Here is a 23392-nt window from a genome sequence, read left to right as displayed (position 1 = left end):
ATGATTATAAGGAGAGTGTCTCCAAATACTTGAGATCTCACAGAAAACATCTGGCGTGGTGTGGGGGCGGGTATAGGCTTACAGAATGACACCCATGGAAAGGAGATGTAAGACAAACTCCCTGCCCAAGGAGCCTAGTTGGATCAGTGTATCTCAGTAACTGATCAAATGAATGAGTATTGTTCCTATTTACTGATTTCTCTGTCTCGGAAATTTTAATAAAACATGTTAGAATTAGAAATCTATCAAGTACAAAACTAGCTTAAGGAGTCTACTCACTGCACTGTTTTTCTTGCATTAATCACACATTCTCAAAATTAACTGATAAAGAGGAATGAAAATACAACAATTCAGGAATATTTAGCCAAATGCAATACTGACATTGTTGCTGCAGAATAAATTTTGGACAATGAAACAGTAAGCCAAGATGCCTTGCCATGTTCCAGCTGTCAAAATAACATCTACTGGAAGCTCCCAGGGAGCTTCAGCAATCAAATTAGAGAGATAAGCAAAATTTTGTTCATCATCAAAAAGGTAACAAATCCTGCACCAAATGCTATGGAACAAAACACAAACAGTATATAAGAAATGAGTGCTATTCTTGAGGATTTTTCTAAAAACTCTAACAAAATTTTGAATATAAATTACAAAAAACTAATGTAACAAAAAAGGCTACATACTTCAACAACAATTAATTTACTCTGTATTCATTGAGTATCTACTATGTGATAAGCATGATGCTCATACTGAGGGTAGAAGAGAATTACTTATTATGTTATGCCTCTATCTTGAAGAGTTTCACATGAAGATTTGGTGGCTGGAGACACGGCTTGGCAGAGCATTTGCTGTTCTTCCAGAAGACCCAGGTTCATCTCCCAGCACATACATGATGGCTCGCAACCTCCTGTAACTCCAGTTCCAGGGGATCCAGTACCCCTTTATGGCTCCCATGGGCACCAGGCACATAAATGGTAAACATATATACATGCAGGAGCTCACACATATTCACAAATAAAAATAATTTTTTTACAAGTAGATTTTCCAGATCATTTTGGCCATTGAACCCTGTCTTCCAAACTTGTGTTCATTAAATCTCCTTAGGAAATGTTCATTTTAAATCATGCTTGATCCAAATTTTTCAATAAGGAAATTTATCATTGCTGTTTGGGAAATCTTTATGAACACAAGAATTTTAATCAAAGCATAGGATGATGGATAAGCCTGGGACTGAAAGATGGATCCAAGACAGGAGACCTTTTGAGTAAGATGCAGATGAGCGGTAAACATGGAAGAAGGGACATTTAAGTGGCTCATTTGGACAGAGGCTATTAGATACCACACTGGGAAGTTAAATCTGATAGATGAGTTGAGATTAAAGCTAGTGGACTAAAAGAACACAACTTGAAGACTTTGTTCTTTATTAGTAAAGTGATATGACCACTGGGTGTAATGTGACAGCATGCTCCAAATCATAGAACTCGGAAGGTGGAGCCAAGGGGATCTGTTTGAGACCAGCATGGGCTCATGAGACCAATAGAAAACCAAAGAGCAAAATGGCAGAAGCACAAACACAGCAATTGAAAAGAAATCCACAAAAGGAACGCCACATTTTTAAGAAACAGCTTCACCCTTGAATATAGCTGGCAAACAGAACCTAAACTCTGTTTCAATCAGAGAAACAAGCAATAGGATAGGATAACATGAGACAAAACAAAATTACTTAGAAAAATATTCTAAAACAATCTTCTCCTAATTTAATGAGTTTTAAACATGATTATGTACATGAAATATCATATCCAACCTAAAACACATAGTGAACAAAATTGTAACTCTTACTTTGGGTACTATTTTTAATGTTAGTTGTAGCTTCATGTTTTAGCCCATTCAAACTGACTCAACAATATTATACACTGAATGACTTCCAACAACTAAAATACCTTTCTTGCAATTGCATAGACTAGAAATCCAAGACGGAAGCACCAAGGAATTTCACTGGGTAAGGCTTGGTCCCTCGATCACAGACACCTTCTTCGTGGCAGCGAGGTAAAGAAACTCTCCAAGGTCTGCTTCATGAGCTCACTATTCCCATTCTTAAGGGATTTGTCTTCATGACACAATAAATTACCAAATGTCCCACCTCCTGGCACCATCACTCTGGGTGTTAGAATCTCAACAGATAGGTTTGGACAGGTCAGAAAACATTCACACTCTAGCATGGCAAGACATCCCAGTTCAATGCCACTATTGCACTGACCATCCAAGATGCAGCACAAAACAACTTAAGGTTGTTTTTCAAGGAAACAATGACCCCATCCAGAACTTTGCAACATTCAAGGTCAAGTAGACACGGTCTGTTTCAAATGTGAGAGAGTTTGGGGAAGAAAGAGAGAGAGGAACATGAACTTTAACTTGAGTGATTGGAAAAGATTTTATTGTCTGGAAATTATACAGCAGAGAGGATGTATTATTGTTCCTGTTTCCGCCAGCAGACACTTGTGGAAGCAAGTCTAAAAATATGAGAGAGAAGATGAATGGGGGATTTAAATAACAATCCAACCCAGCTGTACAATCACTAATAAGAAAAGGGCATGCCCAAGTCACACGACTGGCCACGGGAACATGGGAATAAGAAGCTGCTTTGAGATTCCCCAGATTGGAAAGTTCTCAGTTTGGACCCTTCTCTTTTCTCACTCTTTAAGGTTCAGCCAACTCATGTCATAGGCGTTTGACTAGCCTTAATGTCCTCCTCAGGCCCTGCCATGGTGAGGGCTGAATCCTTTCCCATAGTGTCTGTTTTACCACTAGATAACTCCCTAATTTGACATAAATGCAACACCTTTATTGTAATTTTTCACTTTAAAAAGTCCAGTTAGCATTTTGTTGAATAGATGTCATTTCGTCTCAGGGTCAAATCATCCTTATCCTCAAGAGGGCATTTTCTTTTAAGTAGAATTAAGGGTCATGAAGTAGAATTGGGGGTTCATTAATGGATGACTTTTCTTCCTTTGTTGAGAATGTGTGAGGCAGGTTCTCCTCCTAGATTGAAGATTGTAAGTTGTACTTTCTGGATACCACTGTAGATCTGAAACCAGATTGGAATTACCCAGTTTAATGGGCATTTCCCATTATTTAACTTGTAAAATTCTTTCTAATGCCAAAAGTTCTGTTAGCCCTCAACTTCTAGAGACTCTTCAAGGAACAAGCATGCAAATATGTATTACTTTCTGAGCTCAGTGAGTAGTAAGATAATTGGAAAAGATTAGGGTGAGGGGTGGGGATACCCTATCTCCCACTGCACATTTGTAAGGCTCTGTTGTAGACACTCAGACCGCATAGACGTGGATTTAAATTCATTTTCTGAAACCTCTGGGTTTCTTTATCCTCACCAGTGAATCACGGAAATTTTTACATCCCCCCCCCCTTCTTGAGAGCCTCCTGGCTCCTTGTCATTGTCACCAGCTGGATTATAGTCCACTAATGGCAGTGGATTCCAAAGAGACAGAAGGCTGTTTTCGATCCATTCATTATTTTAATGACAATGAATCGCCCCATAAGCCTTGTTAAAAAGTCATTTAATCTAGAAAACATAGATGCACTGAGACACTTATGCAGGAACAAGGTATTATCAGCATCCATCAAAACAAAAATTATGGAGTGGAAGGAGACCCAAAGAGGCAGTCCTGGAGGCATTTGACGGCTGCAGGATGAGCTGGAGTTATACATTTGACTACTTAACATTAGGTACCTCATTGTCAACCCTTAATTTACCAGAAATAGAAAACCTTGCATATTTTTTCTCAAACTTTAGATGCAAGTGGTTACAAAAACCTTATGGCAAAGTATATAGACACAAAGAAAAAGAAGTAAAGGACAAGAGACTATGCAGGGCTCTAGACATCATTTGAGAATAGTCTCCTCAGCTTAGCCATAAGCATGCTGAGACCGAATGGAGAAGCAGAGCAGGGCTTTCTTTAACATTGTGAATGGCCTCAAGACCATCTTAAGTACAATTTACCAATGCTTGGGTTTATCATGTGTTGTCTGCCTGATCCTATTAAACTGGCTGAATGCCACCCTTCAGTTCCCCCAACTGAAGAACAGAGCTGACAACATCGCCCAACTCACGATGCTGTCATAGGGATTAAATGAGATGCACACATGAAATGGTAGTCACCTACCAAACACTTGGAAGGAATCAGGGATCACTATTTTAAAGTGTGGTTGAAATTTCAGTTCAATTCCTTGGAGAAAAGCATCAGTCTCGTGGCTGCTCTCCTCTGGTCCTGTTTCTCACATGGCTTCTCTCTTTCCCTTTCAAGAGGTGTCTTATAAATGTAGATATGAAGTCAGAAGACCTAGACTTCTGCATTCCTCTTTCCTCTATACTGATGACCTTGGACATGCCATTTACCACTCTAGCTTTCAGTGTCCTGGTCCATAGAATGGGGAGAGAGATCAGTGGTGTCTGGAGTCCTAGCCACCTGCTATTGTGATGATTCTCAGACACAGAGCACTGAGCCATTGCCCAGAACTTCAATGTGAATTTCGAGTCACTTCAAAAAGCCTCTGACAATATTCAGTCCCACTGATAGATCTCTCAAGGTCTCGATGTACAGCTCTGAGCTCAGCTCTACATCCAGGGTTCCTCTGGGGATTACTTTCTGAACCTCGTGCAACTCCCCATGGTTTGAGAAAGACGACGCCTGCTGAAGGACCCACCTAGCTCAACTCTCACTGTTAGCAAGCTGTAATGAATCAGACAATGCCTGCTGATCTTCCCAAGTGCCTCTAACTACTAAGGAATCCCAGTTATGGGTACGTAGGAGATAATGCTGATCAAAGGATCACAGCTGTCCTCTGAAGTACTTTTACTTTCACACCATGTTTCTAACATAAAAATGTCACTGGAGAAACAGAAAATTCTGGTCACAATATTCAGAGAATTTGTGTTCATGAGGCAGTATCTATAGTACTCATTAGATTCTCTCTCTCTCTCTCTCTCTCTCTCTCTCTCTCTCTCTCTCTCTCTCTCTCCAGGGTTTCTCTGTGTGGCACTGGCTGTCCTAGCACTTGTTCTATAGAAGAGGCTAGCCTAGAACTCATAGAGATCCACCTCTCTCTGCCTCCTGAGTGCTAGGATGAAAGGCATGTGCCATCACCACCTGGCTAGATTTTCGAATCTTTGCTTTGAGACAATGTCTAAGTTTGTAATCCAGGTTGACTTCAGATTTACAGTGTTTTGGCATCAGTCCCCAAGAGTTGTGATACAGGCATACATGACTGAGGCCAGCTCTATGTTTTCAAATGTATAGGAAGATGGTTACATGTCTTGTATTCTTCTGAGTGCTTCATCATGTTTAGTTCAGTACAACCTTACCAAGATTCTGGGAATGAGGTCCCTTAACATGGATACTTTAACTTAACATGGATATAGGAGTAGCCCACCAAAGTCAAGTCTGTAATTTTGCTGGCCAAGATTTGATCTTCAAGCTTATTTATAATATGTGTGTATGTGTTTTCTTTTTAAGCAGGATTTGCTTATTCTACATAGACATTAATTAAGCCTCCTTCATGTCTGTGTAGCAGATGCATGAGATCATTAAGAACTATTGAAAATCCTCAATGAGGATATTGATGTTTCTTATGGTTCTTTCCTGACATGGCTATTACTGAAAATTTAGACTTATGCATGTTAAAATAAATTGACCTGGCATGTGAAGCTGTGTGCAAGCCCAGTGATCTTTCATTGCTCAATTTTCAATCTTCAGATGCAATTTTGCAATTGGGAAGATGAGAAACATTTGCTGTTCTTACCAGCAACTTGAGACCATGCAGAGGTCAGGATTCTTTAATTTTTCCAAAATGTCTCTTTTTAAAATAAACCATATTTTAAGGTAAAGCAATTTAGTTACACATATTCATCTGAGATTGATCACAAACAATTGACTCCTATGTTTGTGGAGGCTAGACAGTCACATGCCCTGCCCTTTGCAAAATGAAGTTCCAGGAAAGTGAGTGGTGATAGGATTTTGTTTTGTTTTGTCTTTCTTTTTTTGTGTGTGTGAGACTGAAGGTTTGAAAAGTAGGAAAGCTGGTGGAGAGTTCTAGCTCAAATCTGAAAGCCTAAGAAACAGGGGTACTAGAGGTCCTAGCTCAACCCTGAGGCAAAGGAGCAAATTAATCCTTTATCCATTACTGCCTTCTTCTAGTCTGGATCTCAGTGAATTTGCTGAAGCTTATCTATTCTGGGAATGGCAATCAGCTTCACTCCAGTCAATGAAAGAAATGCTCTTCTTATCTAGAAACCATGCTTAGCCAAATATCTGGCCAGCCCATGATCTAGTTAGCACACAAAATTAGTTGTCATGATTTTCAGAACGACACTGTATAGACATCAACTTGAAGTAAAATAATTATAATAATAGAATTCTTTGCTCTCAAATTTATCATTAAAAATAGACTATCTTTGAGATCATAAAAAGTTCCACATACTCATGCTTATTCTTCATACCTGTGAAACTCTTTAGGCAAGAAATCATATTAGGCAAACTTATATTGCCCACATATCCCAGACTAGTTTTAGAAACTATGGGGGGCAGTGAAACCAACTTGGGAAAAAAAATAAGAAATCCCCAAACACTTGAAAGGATGTATGAGGTCAGTTACTAACACTAAAATGTAACTGCTAGGGAAAGCATTTGCTCAATAGAGGCCCCACTGTGTGCAAATTCAGCATTTAACGGCTAAGTCATCAACTGGAATTGAATGCTCTCTCCCTGAGGTTTTCACACAAATCTTTAGCTCAGCCCAAATTAAAAGCAACTGTGGCCAACATCTTAATTTTCCCCCCTTGCTAAATTACTATGGAGATGAATTTTATCAACTTAATCCACCCAGCTTAAACTAATTCTTCATTAAAGCATAACTTTCTCCCACGGGGAAACATCTAAATCCAGCAGATACACGCGTGAACACTTCCAGTTTGTTTTAATTATTTTTCTTAAATGAGAAGCTGAGCACATTTTGCCAAGGATTAAATAACCTCAGGTCTCGCAAATTCCGTATTCTGAGACTAAATTGATGGTTTCATACAGCATTTTTTTTTCCAATTGGAGGAAAACAGCTTCAAGTCACCATAGAAAAAGTACTGAAATAACCCAAAACTATAACAAAGGACTTAATTAAGACCATACCTCTTGATGTTTCTACTCCATTTGATACTGATATCTACACATGACATTTCTCCCTCGGTCTCTAACAGGCTTCCAAATAAGCAAATTAATTATAAAAGTTAAAACACTTAAGAGAGTAAGATAAACCAAAGACTTTGAGAAAATATTTGCAGAGGTGTTTCTCATATACATTCAAAATACAAAGAACGCTGAAGGTTAAATGATAGGATAAACTGCCAAATTTAGAAATGAGCTGATGACCTAAGTAGGCACTGCACCAATGAAGATCTAGTATCCAGTGAGCCCAGAGCAAATGAACACAGGAGAAGACACTGTGGTCATCGGGGGAAATTCAGCTAAACAACAGGATGAGGTTACTACACATTTTCTAGAATGGGTCAAAACCAGAACACTGACAGTAAATACACAATAAACTACAAAGAGGAGGCTAGAGAGATGTCTCAATGGATAAAGCATTTGTCATGCAAATATGAACACCAGAGTTTGGATTCCCTAGCACCCACAAAAAAAGTAGGGGCAGTTGTAGAGAACCACCTGTAATCCCAGTCTGGGAAGTAGAGATAGGACCCTCAGGGCTAGCTGGTTTCAGAAGTCAAATCTGTGAGTAGTGAGAGACCTACTTTCTGTACACTGGAAGTGTGGAGGGAACAAGGGAAACAGGCAACATCAACCCCTTGTCTCCATACACATATGTTATACACATGTATGTGTAAAATTGCACACATATGCCCACATTAATACAAACATGCATACACCATACAGATGACACACACAGACACGTGTACACATAAATGCAGCCACACACCTACACACATACACACCACATGCACATATACAGTGAGACCACAAAGAGCAATTGGAGTTCTTGTTTGGTGATAGTAGAAAGACAAAATTATCTAGACACTTTGAAAGGGACTTTAGCAGTTTCTCACAAAACCAAGCATAATTTTTATCATACAAACTAGTAATTACACACCTTGACGCATGTAAAGAGAGTTTTTGAAAAATATATAATTTCACTCAAAAGCTTGTACATAGATTTTTATGGCACTTTTATTTATTTTTTAAAATGACTTCTTGTATTTTTTAAGAATATCACTACATCATTTCCCGCTTCTATCTCCTCCCTCCAAACTCTCCCATATGTCCCTCCTTCTCTCTCAAATTCATGGTATGATACTTTCATTTATAATCATTCAAGCTTGGAAGTTACTGAGGTAGGTTTGATGATAGGAGAGACCATGGTACATCCAGAAAATGAAACATTATTCAGCACTACAAAGAAATGAGTTACAGAGTCAGGAAACAACATGCCAGAGCCCCTAAATATGTGTTACTCATTGGGAGAACTTGATCTGAAAGTGCTGAGTGCTGTGTGATTTTAATAGTGTGACATATTGAAAAAGATGAAAAGATTAGCGGTTGCCACTGCCTGAAAGGAGGGGTGAGTAGGCGGAGCATGGGGAATGTTTAGTGAAGAAGTGGAAACATTTGTCATGACACCTTTCTCTAAGCCCTTGCAACTTCCAACACCATGTGTGAAGCCTGTTGGAAACTACGGACTTTCGGTGTCTATGAGGCGTCACTGTAGGTCAATGGCTTGTGGCTCATTCTTTGCTCTAGTCTGGGATGCTGATAATGGAAGACAGCACACATGAGAAACTGTAGGAAATGCTTTATGAACTCCTTATAATATTGCTATGAACCTTCAGACGGTTCTAAAATAATGCCTATCAGAAAAAAAGTTGAAATACATTCCAAACCTCAGAACCAACTCATGCAATATATCACACCTATTCTATTGTTACCTAACATATAGATAACAATGTCTAACATCTAGATGCTCCTCAGCTGCTGGAATAACTGGGACTATAGACATGACCCACAGCTCCTGGTTTCCGGATCTATTGATTAGTCCTTTATGTAGCCCAGGCTTCTTCAAACTCAGTATGTAGCCCAGGTTGCTTCAGACTTAACACGTGGCCCATTCTGGCCTCAGATTCTCAATGACCCTCCTGCCTCAGACTTTCAAAAGCTGGGATTACAGATATATGCCCATATTTATCACTGTTTATGATTTTTTAAAAAAAATTATAAAACTCTACTGCCTTGTTAGAAGTATGAACTAAAACAATCCTGAACTATGTTATTACAGATTTACAAGCATTGTACCCGAGAGTGTCTATTATTGCAATGACTGTAACATCCAAAATTCTTTACTACCCAAATGCCCAAGAATGGGAAAGGAGCTAAATAAGATATACTCAATGAAAACTAAAATCTAATACGAAGAGAACATAACAACATATTCAAGGTATAGTCTATGCTACAAACTACAAAATCCTGCAAGTAATTGAGCCTGACATTTGTCAAAGTCCACAGGCACTAAATGAAGCAATGTGATAGAGTTTGCTATGCATACATGCATAGAAGTCCTCTTCTTACAATGGAATTGTGTCCTGACCAGCCCATTCTAAACTGAAATATTGTGAACTTGAGATGCATTCAACAACCCCAACCTAAGGAACCTTATCACTTAGTAACATAAAACAGCAGAAGATTCATTGTGTACTCTCAAGATTACATGGCTGACCTCCGCTGCTTAGCAGTGAGGAAAGGGTGGTGTTGTATATTATTACCAGCTCAGAAAGAAAAAAAATCTTATGTCAAAATACAAAGTATGTTTTCTACTCAGTATGTATCAGTTTTGCATCACCATAGTCAAAAGCTATTAATCTGGGCTCTTCTCAAGCAGAGATGTGCAGATGTGCAGATTAATTGAAAAAAAAAGGTTTATAGGGATAACCCCAAGTTCATCTGAACATTTAACTCTAGAAATAGGTGTGAAACTGGAAACAGTCTACCAACGTAGACTTTGGTTTTGCTTTCACTGTTAGTGACTTTCTGCTATTCCAATCAAAAGTTTAAGGCCACTCTCCTCTGCAGTTCTACTTGCTTTGCTGGACAGAGGTGGCTTAAAATCTATTATGCTGAATATAGTCCTGTGTCTAGAATGAGGTGACCCCAGTTCTGAGTTATAATTCTAAATCAGCATCCGTAATACAGAAAAACTAGGTTGGGAGGAAAGCACTGTTATTAAAATACTAAAAAAAATTTTTAATAACTACCATGAGCACACTGACCTCTAATAAAGCATCTGTCTCATCATTGAATTATTCTCACTTTTACATGTGTGATCAAGTGTGAAAATTTGCTTTTAATTTACTTTACAAGACCTTCTCCATATCCTTTTCCCCAAACTACACAGTGCATTATTAAAGTAATAAAATAAATCAGATTCCACCAAAGTCAGCATTGTAGGCATACCTAAAGAGCCAATTCAAAAAGAAGAGAGGTGGAAAATGGCAATAAGAGAAATCACGTCTTCGTGCCATTGAGACCCAACATATGCACCCAATCAAAAAAGCAATCCTTCCCTTCAAAGCTCAGAAACCAGGGTTGGGCTGCACTTCCCATTAAATTTCTGAACTGCCACATCAGGCATGTTATAATGCATACACTCCATCACAATTTTTTACAGTGTACAGTATTTCAACATGATTTGATGGGCACATGCTTTGAGGTTTCAGCTCCCGCTATTAGAATTCTTATAGACAGATGACACAAGGGTAAGGGGCAATTTCTTGGAACCATGCAGTTCAATTATTGTTCAGTCAGTGATCTAGATTAAATGACATGGGTAGAATTAGAACAAGTTTTAGATATGCCCTGGAGTCCATCATCGGCTCACCTTTTAAATTCATATATGAGAGCATGCTCAATGTCATTTATGCAAAATCACTTTGCATCAAGTCAGGGAAGACACTCACAGACCTGCATACATCCACCGGCATGAGCTTTAAAGGATATGATTAAATAATGTCCTAGTCATTTGACAGTCTTTCAAGCTCGTATGGAGGAGGGGATAAATTTGATATGCTTTGACACAACCAAATTCAGAGGATTCTGTTTCCTATCCAAAACAGTTGTCCTCAACCAATTACTTTTTCCCTCAAGGGGCATGGATAACGTCTGGAGATAGGAAACTGCTAGTGACACCCAATGAGCACAAGCCAGAGATGCTAAGAAGCATTCTACAAAGCATCAAACAGTCATCTTCACAAAGAACTACCAGAATCAAACTGCCAAGAAGGCCAAGGTTCTTGCAGAACCTTAGTTTGCTATTAGTCATGTCTATGACTTTTTCTTCTAATACACAAAATTATTCACCTCCTACTTACAAGACATCCTACCCTAATATGAACTCCACACACTTTAGCCCACAAAACACCTACCACTAAGGTCACCAGCCACCTACTTTTCACTTCGTTTGACCACTTTTGTGAAAACTGCTGCCCTTCTGTGTCCAGAACCCTATGTTCTCATGGCTTCTCTGTTCTTTTTGCCTCTGTCACTTGCATTTCTATTACCCTTTCAAAACCACTCCATGATGGAGACCCACCCTCTTCCCCCTGCACCCAACACACACACACACACACACACACACACACACACACACTCACACACACACATACCCACACTCTATTTTTCTTAAGACAACTGTGTTAGTTTTCTCTTGCTGTTGTTAAATTATCACAGACTTGATGGTAGAGAATGACGCAGATTACACCTTAAAGATGTGGAGTTATATAAAAGTTTCAAGATGAGTCTCACTGGACTAAATTCAAGATTTCAGTGGATTATGCTCCTATAAGACTAACAGAAAAAAAATGTGTCTGTTCCTTTGTCAGCTTTTAAAGCAGTGGTTCTCAACCTGTGGACGACAACCCCCATGCCAATTGTATATCATATCTCCTGCATATCAGATATTCACATTACAATTCACAACAGTAGCAAAAGTACAGTTATGAAGTAGCAATGAAATGATTTTATGGCTGGGGGGTCACCACAACAAAAGGAACTGTATTAAAGGGTTGCAGTATTAGGAAGATTGAGAACCACTCTTTGACAGTGTCCTCTCCCTGGTGGGGGAGGTGCCTCTGTCTATGTGTTGCTCTTATTGGTTAATGAATAAAGAAACTTCCTTGGCCTGTTGATAGGGCAGAACTTAGGTAGGTGGGGAAAACTGGACTGAATGCTGGGAGAAGGCAGGCAGAGAGAGAGATGCCTGGACCACCAGAGATAGACATGCCGAAACTTTGCTGATAAGCCACTGCATTATGGCAATACACAGATTAATGGAGATGGGTTAAATTAAAATGTAAGAGATAGTCGATAAGAAGTTAGCGCTAATAGGCCAAGCAGTTATTTAATTCATACAGTTTCTGTGTGATTATTTCAGGTCTAAGCTATCCGGGCAGCCGGGAACCAACAAACAGCCCTCCATGCAACAAATCCCCCTCCTTGGCTAGAGGCATCCTTCAATCTTCAAAAGTCAGCAGTGATGGCCAAGTATTTCCCATGCTGATGTTGACTACCCATGTAAGAACCTTCATGAGTCTATTGGTGCCCACTAAAATAATCCAGGATAATCTGTCCAAAGAAAAACTTGAAACAAATTAAATTTTAACAGCTTTAAATAAGAACAAAGAGTAATTCACAAATCAAGCAGCCTCTCACAACAGGAAACTCAGACTCTGGAACTGCCACTGGGCTGGATAAAATTCATAGACAGAGAAAGAAAGTGACCTACAGAAAACATAGCTAAGATGCAGCTATATAACCCAACTGGTATATCTTGTCATTGGTTTATTTGAATGTGAGTTGACTGGTCTGATTTTCTGCCACTGTGACTGGCTGAGACTCAACTACATGTTATTACAAAAAATTCTAAATTATACATATATACGTATATCTGTGTATACACTATGTGTGTGTGTGTGTGTGTGTGTGTGTGTGTGTGTGTTGAGGCTACTGTACTGTAGAATGACTTAAGTATGTTAGTATGGATACATGTTTTGTTGGATTAAATTCTAGTTCATAATTAGCAAGTTAGTGGCCTTGCATCTATTCTCTACCTTGACTCTCCATTCCATACACAGTATTCTAGGATTTTGGAAATTAGGATAGTTATATTTGAGAGGCTATTATTCTGTCAAAGTAACTAACCTTTCATTAATATATCTGTGTACACAGATCACTTCTATATTTGTGACTCATGCTATTTACTCATCCACACATATGTACATACATACATACATGTGTGCATACACATGGAAGCATACATACACACACACAGCCATCCTGACACAAAATACCACAAACCCCCAAATCTCGAAAGGGTTGTGACTTAAATGATAATAAAAGGGCTGGTGCCTAGAAGTACTTGGATAGTTGCTAGGTGATAGTGTTGCCAGGTAGCGAAGTCATATGTTTAGACATTGTTTTCAGTATTGTCTTCCCACCTCTCCAGGCTGAGTCAATCAACGATGCCCAGTGATATAATCAATCACATCAACTTAATAACTTCCCATAAAAATCTAAAAGGATGAGATTCAGAAATCTTTCTGATAACTAAATACATGGAGATACCTGAAGAATAGCATACACAGGGAAGACATAGAGATACCACACATCCTACATACCTTGTCTTTGTATCTTCTCATCTATTTGCTCATCTATATCCCTTGTATGATCCTCTGTAAGTCAGTAAAACCAAGTGCTTCCTAGGGCTTTGTTCAATACTCTGGTAAATTAATGAAACCTGAGGAGAGGGTGGGACACCATTTCACAGTCTGTCAGTCAGGAATCTAGGCTGATGATTTGCATTTGTTGTCAGGGTTAATTTTGTGGGACCGAGCCCCTAACCTGTAGGATATGACATTGACTCTACAGACTCTTGAATCAGAATACAAGTTGATGTCCTCTGCAGAACTACTTTATCTAGGAGAAAACCACACACATCTGGTCACTGAAGTTGTGTTGAGTGGAAACATTCTCAAGAAATGCTGAGACTGGACAGCCTAGAGACCTGGGATAGAACCAAACATGTCTGGCAAAAAAGAAAAAATGTCAATGAAATGACTCCTAAAGATATTCTGCTATACTCACAGAGAAGTAGTTAACCCACCCGTCATCAGAGAGGCCTCACCTAGCAACTGACGAAAACAGATGGAGAGACCCACCACCACACATTAGGTGGACCTCCCTGGGAATCTTGTGGAAGAAGGGAAGGAAGGATTATGAGAGCCAAAGGGGTCAAGGACTTTAAAAAAAAAAAAAAAACAGAGTCAACTAACCTGGGCTCATTGGGGCTCACAGAAAGTGAACTGTCAACCAAGAGAACTAGCAGGGGACCGACCTAGGCGCTCTGTATATTTGTTACAGTTGTGTAGTCTGGTTCTCTTGTCGGAGTGACTCTTAACGGTAGGAACAGGAGTTGTCTCTGATTCTGTTACCTGCTTTTGGGACCCTTTCCTCCTACTGGGTTTCCACACCCAGCCTTTATAAGAGAGGAGGTACCTAGTCTTACTGCAACCTGATATGCCATAGCTAGCAGATATGCATGTGGGGGGGCTTGTCCTTGTTTGAAGAGAAAGGAGAAGAAATGGATGGTGTGGGTGGGGGGAAGAAAGGAGAATGGCAGAGAAGGAAACTGATTGGGTTGGGAAATTAATTAATAATAAAAAACAGAAAGAAATGCTGATAGTAAGTTTGCTTCCTCTATTCTATAGTTCTCTTCTAAGTTCTAGAACCACAAAAGTTCAAGAGGAAACTGTTCTCAAATCTTCCTACAGGAGGTCTTTTGCCTGTGCTAGTTCACTGAATGACATCACCAACCATTCAGTAATATAAGCTAGCATGGACATCGTCATGCTTAACAGTGTGGTTCCTAATCAGCATTTCAAATCTTTTTACTTTCTTTTATTTTTTTTCTTGTTTTTATTTTTGAGACAGTGTCTTATCACGTAGCCCAAGTTGGCCTGAAACTGACTTTAAAGCCCAAGATGAAATCAAATTTGTGACATACCATACCCAGTCATTTTAAGTTTTTTCCTATTGTTATTTTTATTTTTGAAATCATTATTTAATTACTTCTCTTTTTCTTTCAAACCTGCCCAAATTCAAATTCATGGCCTCTTTTCTCATTAGCTGTTGCTCCGTTCCCAGCACTTTTTATTTTCTAATTATCTTCTCTTAGTGGAAAACCAAGTCCTATTACTTCCTAAGTGTCTCATGAATTTAGTCATTTCTTACCACCCACCCCCATGTCATTACTCTAACTCCAAGAGCTTCCCCTTGTCTGAACAGCTAGGGGCATCTCTTAACTACTTCAACTGTATCCACTCTGATCCTCCCAACCTCTATTCTTAACACCTTCCTGTTCAAATTCTTTAACAGTTTCCTATACTTCTACATACAAAAAAAAAATAAATAAATTAGACATTTGACTTTGGGTGATAAGACGTCCCAAAACCTAGTGTGACCCCCTAACCTCACAGCAAGCTTTCTCCTATTGTTCTTACCCCAGCTAGAGAAACTCTCAGTGAATGCCTTTGTCACCTCACGTGGCCACGACACAAACTGTTTTCTGCCTACAAGGTTTTTTTCTTTTCTCTTTTCCATATTTTATTAAACTTGTATTCATTCTGAGCTCACAACCCAACCACCATCTCCTCAGGGCACCTTAACACTGCTCCGGCCACGGGCACCCTTTGCCTGTTTTTGTTTGTTTTCCTAACACTTCTCGTAGCTGTGATTTAAAATTGTGTAGTGAGGTTATTTGATCAATAGTCCTGGCAGCCATTTGATCACATGACCTCTGGAGAAGATACAGTGCAGATCCTCAACTTTGAATTGCCACTGCTTAGCCTGTTACAATGTTGGTGCTTACTCCATAGATGAATAAGGGCCATGCCTCAAGGGGTAGAACTTCTTCTGCTGAATGTAATCAAAGCAATGATCAGCCTGCAGTTTGTGCATTCAATAAAGGTTGACTGAGTGTATCTTCACTTCAACTACTACTAAGCCATTTTATCTCATTTTGCTTTGTTTTCTATTTGGAATCTCTGGGTGTCATAATACAATCAAACAATTGTATTTTGAAGTCAAAAAGGAAGGAAAATGTTCTTCTGGTAGACCCTGATTTCTCTTTTAGATTATATTTTCTTTCCCTGAGACCAGCTTATACTACTCTTTCAGAATGTAGCTTAACTTTGTCCTCAGCCTCATTGGCAGAAATTCTCAAAGCCACCAATGGCAGTTGAAGATATGTATTGAAAACTATGGCAAGCTTCAATATGACATTGACTTTCATGAAGTTTTCTCGATGCTTAAAGAGTTCAGTCACATGTCAGAGCTGTTCATGTTAAATGATCTATTAGGGGCTATGATCTCTAGAAAGGTCATCTGTCATGAAGTGGGACAGATGTGTCACCTCCATTTAATGTGATATAAAGCCAAATTACAAATTAACTAGAGAGAAACTGGCGTATGCCACTGGCATATGATCAAAAGTTGAGCATCTCTGTTCATACTTGTGATTATGCAAATAAACTCCCCACTATAACCACAGCACACCCATGTATTGATTAAACATTAATGCCATTTAAATGCTAATACTTCTGTTAGTAGATTCAAATTATCTTTTTAAATTTTTATTAATGCCTACATGTGTATGTCTGTGTGTCCATGGGCATGTGAGTGCAGTGCCACCAGAGGCCAAAAGAGGACATTGGTCCCTGGATCTGGCCTTAAAAGTGGTTGTGTGCCCCCTGATATGGGTGCTAGAAACCCAACTCAGGTCCTCTGTGAGAGTACATACTCTCAACCACTGAGCCATCTTTCCAGCTCCTCAAATAATCGTGTAATCACTATGACGAAGATGAATGGAAACTTCTAGTAGTTAAGTAAAGTGTTAAACAGAATCATCTGCCAGACAAGAAAGATTTTAACCCTAAATAAGTCCATGGCTCAATCTGGGAAATCCCCACACTGGCTGAAGACACCACTCATACCAAGACCAAACTTGGAAGAAAAATCACACCGTCAACTACATTGAAATAAGTTTAATGAAATGTCCCAGGAGCAGAGGAATATAACCCCTGAGAGTAGGGCACAAACAGCTGTCACTGGACGAATCAACAATGGGAATGACAAGAGTTACATGGAAAACAATTCAATCAATGTATATACGCTAAAAGCAAACCTATACTATATTTGACATATACTGACATCAAAAAAGATCAATGAGATACACTGCCAATCTTTGTCTGAAGATATTTAAAAGTAAAGGTGAACACACATGCTTCAGGCAGATGTTTTATAAATTTTTTGCTCAAGCTATATATGCTTTTTGTTGTTATACATCAAATAATCATAACCAATAAGCTAGGAAAATTGCTAAGGTGAGTTTGAATTTTAAACTGCATCCCTTATAAGAATTATAATTCTTCTAATTACAATTGTTTGGGGATTTACTTGATTATTTGTGGGATGTTTTTCTGTTTTGTTTGAAGTAGAGTTGAAGTTAATTAAGAAGAAGTTGTAACATAGATTTAAGCACAGGCAATGAGAGAGAGATGAGTGTTTAGGAAAATAATAGTCTGCACCCAAGTGTGAACATGGACTTCTCAAGACATAGTTGTTTGAGAGTTGAAGAAATTTATATGTATTTATGTATTTATATATATAGTGTTATATATGTGGGCAGCAGAGGCAGGTGGATCTCTGAGTTATAGACCTGCCTGTTCTACAGAGTGAGTTCCAGGTCTAAACTGAAAAATCTTGTCTCAGAGAGAGAGAGAGAGAGAGAGAGAGAGAGAGAGAGAAAGAAAGAGAGAGAGAGAGTCTCAGAAATAAACACATATACAATTTTGGGAACTCCTGAAGACATAGTATTGAAAGGATTTCAAGAGGACATTTTCTTTTTCTTTTATTTTAAGTACTTTTTAATTTATCTTTGAAATTTTCATATGGATATTCAATTTTGTTATCATATCCACTATCCTTGTGAAACTATGTCCTTCAACATGTCTTCCTCCCAACTTCATGGCCTCTTAAAAATCCTCCAATTATTAGTACTAACCATATACATATGGGTATGTGGCTATTCTTCTGACATGGGCAACCCACTGGAGGCTACACTACCAAAGAAAATTGACTGTCCCTCTCCCAGCAGCCATCAACTGCTGTAAGTTCTCAGTTAGGGATAAGCCCCTCCCCAATCCTTGTCAGAATTTTAACTGGTTGACCTCCAAATCTTCAACATGTTCTATCATGAGAGCTACCACAGCCAGTAGTAGATTTATTTTTATGAAATTAATCAGACTAAGAGCCTGAAGAGACTCTAATCTTTTTCCCTTGGAGACAAGCATTTGAAAACAAAAAGTGGTTATTTCTCTATTTGTGGTTAGAGCAGGCAAGGACTTCAGTCTACACATTTAGTTTTGTGTGCTTTTAATCCATCATCATACCTCCCACAGCCCTGAAAGGTTTTAGAAATGATAAGCTTTACAGTCTTAGGCTCAAGTGTAATGATTGCATCTTTACATTCAAAACAAAAGACCCAAGGAGCACACATCATCAAAAAGAATGGATGAATTTGTAGCCATGTAACTTATTTGTTATATATCACAAAGAATTGCATAAGCATGATGGAAAAAAATAAGCTGAAGATGAGGAGGAAGCATTGTATTAGACATAGCTGAATGGAGGTTTGCTCTGAGAATATATGAGTCATGCCATTGCAACAGAAAACACAAAAGAAATTAAATTGTCAAAAATATTACACAGCTCATGGATCAAGAAACCAAAATGGACAACAGATAAGTAGAGAAGGGGAAACCATATGTGTAAATAATGCGAATGACACAGCATCAAATGGGCAAGGCAAGTTACAGTGTCAATCACAAGTCCCAGGGATGATATAGAGCTCCAGGAACTATCAAACTGTTGGTAAGAGTTTAAATTGATGCAATGACTTTAAACAACTAATAATATCTAGGAAAACTGAATATGCTCACTGTCCAAAATCTATCAGTTTTCTCCTTGGTCAACAGTTTTCACCAAAGGGAAGGTTATCAGTTTACCTATCTAAGATTTCCTAACAGTGACCAAACACAAAACATTGTTGGCTCATAGCTGGTGAAAATTGAAAGATATTGCTGGCATATGGTGGGATGATGTTAGAAGAGATGACAGATAAGCCACTGGTGTGGGACAATTCTGTTTTCAGTCAATCATGTTTTACATAAACACTGATTGGCCCAGTAGCCAGACAGGAAATAGAGGCAGGACAATGAGAACAGGAACATTCTGGGAAGAAGGAAACTCTCTTCCCAGTCCTACCCAGATCACTGAAGAAGCAGGATGTGATCTGCCCCACTGAAAAAGGTACTGAGCCATGTGGCTAACATAGATAAGAATAATGGGTTAATATATACTACAAGAGCTAATATGAAGCCTGAGCTAATGGACCAATCAGTTTATAAGTTATGTGTGATTTTATTTGGGAGCCAAATGGCTGTGGGAACTGGGCAGGACATAAACCCCAACAAGCCTGGCCCTCATGTTACAAGCCATGGTGCACAGGGGTCTGTACCCACCAAAGAATTATCTGGCTCAAAAGGGCAAAGTTGTTGAGGATGGGAAACTACATATGGTGGATTGAATGGTAGGTCATAAATTGTTTACATACCTGGACCCAGTACATATTTAACTGCATCAAGGGAAAGGGTCTTGATAGAAGTAATTATTTTAAAGATTTTGAAATGGTATCATCCTGAAATATCTATGGTTTCTCTAAACACAATGGCAACATCCTAATAAGAAGAGAAAAACATGAAAAGAAAAAAGATCATATGAGGGAAAAGATAGAGACTGAGAGTAAAGTAACCATGGGTCACTGATTACTGTGCACCAACCACCATCAGAAGCAAGAGAAGACGGGAAATTAAATTCCCATTGCCTTTGGAGGAAATGGTGGGTATCTCTACTTCATGTTTCTGCCTTCCACAATTTTGAAAGAAGAAAAGACCTAGTGTTTTAAATCACCTCATTTGTGGTAATTCGTCTCCACAATTCTAGGAATCTAGTAAATTTTCTGTCATCGTTTGGACCAAACTATGTGTCCAAGAGTCTCCTGTGAAAGACTTTGGCCACAAAGAAACACTAATGGGAAGGAAAATGACTTCGGGGAAATGAGACCTGGTGGAAGTTCCCTTAGATATTGGAAGTGACCCTTGAAGGAAATTTGGAACTTCACTTCCACCTCACATCTCTCTTTTCTTCTTGGCATGTAATGTATAGCGGCCTTTTTCCATCTACTGCTCCTGCCATGATACCTTGTCTTGTCAGATTTCCAAAGCTATGTCCCCATCCCACCTCCCATTTTGTTCTAGAACTTCTTAAACTAGTGAGGTAGAATAAAACTTTTTCCTGATGAACTAATTACCTCAGATATTCTGAAATAATGATGTAGCTGTGTAGCACAATTAATAAAAACCCAAAGACAGAAATTGGAGTTTAATCTTAAGATTAGAAAAGCAAAGCAGTCAGCCACTGGCTTTTACCTCAACCTCAGTCCAAAAATGACAATCCTGCCTCCAGCAATCTCAGAACGAGACTGAGACTGAGGGCTGTCCCTTCCTGTCTTATATTCCTCTCCAGTGCTGGGAATAAAGGCGTGCCCCACTACCACCGATTTCTACGAAAAACTAGGTGGCTACTGGAATTAAAGGTGTGTGTCACCACTGCCTGGTCTGTAAGCCTGATCAGTGTGGCTGTTTTACTCTCTGAACTTCAGGCAAGCTTTGCTTATTAAGATACAAATGAAATATCATTACACAGATGACTTAAACACTCTCCTAGACATAAACTCTAAACACTTGTACATGCAAAGGTAAAATTATAGAGCTTTTTATTATTAAAGTAGTATTTACTATGAAAAAAATAAATTGAACCTCCTCAGATTTTTATAAAGTGGAACCCCAATGAGAAGATGCCAATCAAAGCACACATGGTTCATCTAAGCATATGAACAGCTTCTAGTGATCTCATATGCTCCTTGGTGACTTTAGTTAGTAACACTATGTATGTTGTATACATGAAATGTGCCATGAGAGTGAATCTTCGTTGTTCTTACCACAAAACAAGGTGCGTGATGAAAGTGGTGATATGTTAGTTTGTATAAATCATTCACAGCAAATATATTTATCAAGCTTCCAAAATTATACCTTCATTGTATTCTATGCACATGCATGTATGTAAATATGTATACTTGTATGTGTGTGTTTGCATACCTTTTATTTATAAAATATTGGTATTTCATAGAAGCAAATGTTTTCTATTTTGGAATTTCCATTTCTAGATAAGCACTACTAAAGGCCCAAAAACAATTAAAAAAACTAGAAATATCCTCAGGTATATTACTTAATATTCTAAAGCACCAAAAATGAGTAAGTAGGAGGAGGTTCTTACATAAGCTCATATAAACATAAATTTTAGGGAAATATAGCCACTCAGAAGACTAACTGAAGCATTTTGTCCTTCTCATAAAGTTTATAAATCTGTAAAACAATCTTGTATAATGCTTATGTGTCTATCGATCTCTGAATCTATAGAAAAGCAGGTGGGGGTGACAGGGACAAGAAGCTGTTATCTACATTTAAACTATGTAATTTCTATGGTTAAAATAATGGAAAGTTGACATGATATTAGTATGTGAAAAAGCTAGTGAGCGTATGGCACATTGTAAAATTCTCTGTTTCTGTCTGTTTTAAATCATTTGGAACTTTTTAAATTAGCTAATGTTTGGTGGCATGCCACATAAATGAAAATGTTTTACAGATCCCAGGGGAACAATAAAGAAACAGAAAAGGGACAAGCAAATGGGTTATAGGTGAAGTATTTGATGCCATACAGAGACTGAACACCAGAAGCAGGATCAGAACATGAGAGCTTCCTTTAAGAATTGCTCCAGGGTTTTCTCACCCTTTCCCTTTCTTTCTGTCTATTTCCTCTAGTTCTTTATATTTTGCCTCAGTTCACTTCTCCTTAGTTGCTTTTCCTTTTTAACTGCAACTCAAGCTTGGATCCATATCAGCTATACAAGAGGAGGAATCAGGATGAAGAGGCTTGTCAATGCAATCGTTCAGCCATAGTCAATCTCAATCTATGCATCTGAGATTTGGATCACATTAATGCCATGCTTAGATCTACTAGATCTGAAGCTGTGATAGTTGTTGTGAGTCCTCAGCACAGAGCAAAGATGTCCCTCCAGTGCTCAATGTCCTGGCTCTGAAAAATCTTCCCAAAAGTCTGGACCAGGTGAGTAATGGGGATGAATGCTGGAAACGAGAAACTCCTTACAAACATGGACCAAGTCAAAGGCCACTGAGTGGTTATGAACTTAATATCCAACAAAGTTACTAAAGTTTTTCAGTGCGGGGAAAATGACAATCTCTGCTTTGGGTATGGAGGAAAGACTGGCAGAGTAGAGAAGATGCCTTGGAAAGAAGAAATATCCAGATTGTCTAACAGTCTAAAATACCTAAGCAATTGCTCTTTTCTTTGTTTCCTATTGTCTTCCATGGCAAAGACTGCATTTTAGTAATTGAAGGATTGGCTTGGAATAATCAGAAGATAGCACTGCAACATCTGTTCATTTGGCCATAATGATGGCTATAAAAGGAACCTCTCACTCATTTCTTTTCATATGAGGCAATGCAGTTCCAATTGTTAGAGGAAAACAGTGCTGTGCTTTGGGAAAACAAAAGCCAGAACACTATATTTCTATTTTTGCTACTTATTACCTTCTTTTGTCAACTGTTTATGATTTGCTCTAAGACTTTAAATTAAGATTGCTTCTGTCAGGAAACTGGTTCAGTCCCATATCTACTCCCTAACTATTGACACAGAGTCTGTGGGCTTCCACAAGCCAGGTTAGCTGACTCTGGGTTTTCCTGTCATAATCTTGACACCACCATTGACTCATATAATCCCTCTTCCCTCTCTTCATCTGGACTCCGAAACTTGGTTCGGTGTTTGGCTGTGGATCTCTGCATCTGCTTCCATCAGTTACTGGATGAAGGATCTGTGGTGACTATAAGGGTAGACCCCAATCTGATTGCAAGGAAAGGTCAGTTTAAGTACCTTCTCCACTATTGCTATGAGTCTTTCCTGGGGTTATCCTTGTGGGTTCCTGGGAGTTTCCTTGTGAGCTGGCTCTTTGGACCCTCTTACTTATGGTGGGATGCCTTGCCCAGGGTTCATGCAAGGGGGAGGAGCTTGGTCCTGCC

This window comes from Myodes glareolus, chromosome 9 (assembly GCF_982192425.1).
Source record: "Myodes glareolus chromosome 9, mMyoGla1.1, whole genome shotgun sequence".
Lineage (NCBI taxonomy): Eukaryota > Metazoa > Chordata > Mammalia > Rodentia > Cricetidae > Myodes > Myodes glareolus.
This window is presented reverse-complemented; position numbering follows the sequence as displayed.